This window comes from Triticum dicoccoides, chromosome 4A, assembly GCF_002162155.2.
Source record: "Triticum dicoccoides isolate Atlit2015 ecotype Zavitan chromosome 4A, WEW_v2.0, whole genome shotgun sequence".
Taxonomy (NCBI): domain Eukaryota; kingdom Viridiplantae; phylum Streptophyta; class Magnoliopsida; order Poales; family Poaceae; genus Triticum; species Triticum dicoccoides.
In genome coordinates this window covers 237,077,544-237,081,154 of record NC_041386.1, presented here as the reverse complement: position 1 = coordinate 237,081,154, position 3,611 = coordinate 237,077,544, and the positions used below count along the sequence as shown (strand labels likewise).

At 42.4% G+C, this 3,611-nt stretch overlaps 1 long non-coding RNA gene across 1 annotated transcript; it reads right to left on the bottom strand.

Annotated features, from left to right (window-relative positions):
• Nucleotides 1-517: 517 nt before the first annotated feature.
• Nucleotides 518-2,741, bottom strand: LOC119285714. Its single transcript, XR_005139715.1, has 2 exons — nt 933-2,741; nt 518-827 (listed from the first exon to the last, which is right to left on the bottom strand). It is a non-coding gene; the product is annotated as an uncharacterized LOC119285714 (long non-coding RNA).
• Nucleotides 2,742-3,611: the final 870 nt, after the last annotated feature.

Sequence of the window (3,611 nt, the reverse complement as noted above, 5' to 3'; positions counted from 1 at the left end):
ACTCGCTCCTGCCAGCTATGCGCACCCCCCTATGCCTCACCCTCACGAGGAAATTGCCCGTGCGTTGTAAAGGAAGGATAGATATATATTCTAAAATTTAACAACAATTATGGTTAACCATATATGTTTAGTATTGTATGCACGTCAATAGCATGGGTTAACTTATTATCGTTAAATCATTACTTTTCTTCTACGTCTCTCAACCTATCAATGCCACACCAGGCTCAGACCCCCCCCCCCTTCACCCCAACCTCCACCACCATCGAAGCAACTCCCCTGACGTACTGCAGGATGTAGTTGGGCCATTGACATGTGGGCCCACTGCAGTATGAGATCCCTGTCCCACCATCACATCCATTTTGAATTTTAAGCAGGTAACCGTAATTGTAATAGTTTTGGTCGTTGATGACAAAAAAAGATGCAATGGATTTTGACCAAGTCACCATCATGTATTGTACTCAGTCGCATCCTCGAGTAATTGATAATGGGGAAAATATCATATGGAAACCAATATTGGTATGATAATGTACACTTTAGATACATTACTTGTCATTACAAACTTAGCGAATATCCAATTTTCTAAGGGCACACAATATTGTTTGAAAATCGAATCATTACACAGAATCTACATTACCTTTGTACCTTGTCTGGCATTACACATGAATATATTTGCATCAGGTCAGTACACACAAAATACATATGCACTAAGTTGTTCCTACTAAACACTGATTCCCCATCGCAAACTGCATGATGTTACATCAAGCTGCACACGCTCGAGAAGGACCTTCAGTTGTACAGGAAAGTTCAAGCCAACTCAACTGCTTGCACTATATAAGTTAGAAACGTGTATTAGCATTCAAAACCTGAAAAATAAAATCTCTCATGTCCTTCTAAACCTTTAGGACTTTTTTTCCGATCACAGATCAACTCACAAGATAGTTAGGGAGGCATGGAAGGAGCTCAAACCAGTCGGTCTGGCTGATGTTGGGGCGATTATGTTGGCTGATGTTGAACCAGTCCACACTTTGCTGCTCACTGTTATTCTGCTCCCCTCCAAATCGGTCAACAGATGTTACCGCTGCCACTGCTCCGCGCCGTCGAATCAGTAATAGGAAACTATATCATACCTCAAATATTTTTGTCAAGGAAGGATCAGTAATAGGTATAACATATTGTGTATATGATAAAATCGAAGCATCTATGTTCTGCACACATGTCACAATTTCTTGGAGATCCGGCGGAATACACAATATAGATAAACTCTGGGATGTTTGGCATCCTATTAAAATATGTACACAGAATAATAATAAGATATTTAATAAAAGAAACGAAAGAGAATCATAAAAAAGGATTATAGAACCAGTGTTATATATTTCATTTACCCACCAATTTGTGTGATATCAAAAAAAAAAAACACTCGCAAAAATCTTGCACACTCTTACATATCCACGGTGACTATGGTTTAGAGTAGAGACTCTGACCTGAAACTTGAAAAATAGTCTGGAACACGTACATCACTTAAACGAGAATATGAGATGCCGCTGATCTTTTTATGTGGCGATTCATATTTACATGCCCGGCCAACTTCACAGTAAAAAAACAGAGTGAAAATGGCAATAAAAGAAGGGTGAAATCTATCTCTTTATTTTATCAATGAAGTAGAGAAAGAAAAAATCGAATCAAGGAAGAAAACACCGAGGCGGTTTTATATACAGTATGAGACATCTAGCTTTAGTACAGATGGCATCCAGTTTCCTTTTTGGCTCAATTGTACTTGTACATATTGCACTTCGTTGGACTGCCATCACCACCAATGGCATGAATTAACTACCAAAGTCTTTTCAATTTAACGAAGACCACCCACAAGGAATTGTATGGTGAGGTTAACAAGATAACCCAACACATATTTGTTGTCTTCTTTCTTTTGGTTCGCTATAAATCGCCAACAAAACACTCTCTGATTGAATAGTCAGGTCAATGAGAACACAAGACTTGACCATTTACCTTGGTGGCTATGATACTAAAGTGTCAGACAGTTTTCTCCAAGTGAAACTATGTCGATGATGACTGTATTCCCTAGTGAAGTGGCGGTGCAGAATAAGGCCCTCAATAGTCTCATTCAGACTGCAGCTGGTCTTAGAAAATATTTATAATAAAGCCTCTTCTTCTGTACCTATGTCTTCTTTCTTGGCCTCCCAGACTTATGAGTTGCTGCAGTTATATACCAAGATCTAGATAGACAAGAATCCTAAATGGCACGCAGATGCAGACACACAGAATAATAAGAATCCTAGTAAAAAATTAAAGAGAGGGAGAGGTGGAAGAGCATACTGGGTCGTTGTGATGTTGCTGCCGTTGAGACCAGGTCAATCCGCTACCACTGCCGTTGGGAGGATTGCAAGATATTGATGTTGCAAGAAGCGTTTGATCTGGTCCGACTATGGGGACGAACTGCTCGCGCCGACAGGAGGAGAGAAGAACGTGTCGCCGCTGCCGTCTCCAGCCGGGTTATGGCGCCGCCACCAGAGTCACCTCATGGACCAACACACTGGATCGAGGTAGTTGGCAACAACAGAACAATTGAATAGAATCTGCAGTTTCTGCTCGAAACCCTCGATCGTTCTGGTTCCGTGGGGCAGCACAGGTAGCGACGATGCTTGGCGGCGTGACGGCGAGAGGCTGACGGATGCATGGTTGGTACTTCGAAAGCCGATGTGGATCTTGGTCTACTATCCTGAGGGAAGGAGAGGTCTGCGTTAGCAAAAGAATTCTATGAGACCACGTCTCACGCGAAACCCATCCTGATGGATGATACGTGACATTCACAAATCACAAAGCATTCTCCACCCCTATCCAGGAAGAGAGATTGGGATGCTTTGTGATTTGTGGATGCCACGTGTCATCCATCAGAACGGGTCTCACCTGCTAACCGTGAGACCTGGTCTCATATAATTTTTTTCCTCTGCCTTAGTAGAGAGATTTGGTTGTTAGGATCAATGCGCTAGGAAAGTTTATTTTTTTTGGATAATGCGCTAGGAAAGATAGGATTTGGAATTGATTGTCACTAAACTGTAATTTTATTGTTTGGAAACTGTGATTTCATTGTTTGGTAACTCATTATGTCGAGCAGAAAAATGAGAAAAAATGAAACATAGGAAAAAACTGAAAATGGGCCAGATAACTTTTAGTAAGTAGTGATTTAATTTGAATGAGTTAATGCGTGACATTATTTTGGAAAGTGCTGATTTAATTGAGTTAATGCACGCCCCAAATGGGCCGACTAAAATTAATTATGGTTAAGCGAAAGTTTGTTAATAAGACACTCGCTGGCGTAATATAGGGTTCGTCGAGGGGTTGGTGGGAGGTGAGGCGAGACTACCAACTCATCTATTAGGAGTAGAGATAAAAGATGTTGGGATATCCACCTCCCGGAGTCCTCGGACGGCGAAGAGTGCCGCTGCCCCGTCCCTTCCTAGGTGGCATGGGGGCTCTCCATTCCGTTCGATCTGCTCGGACAGTGCATGCTCGGGTGTTCCGCCTCAGCAGTCCATGACGGGTGGAGCGCGGGCGCTACCGGGGCCACCGACAAAGGTGATTTCGACCGCGCGTGT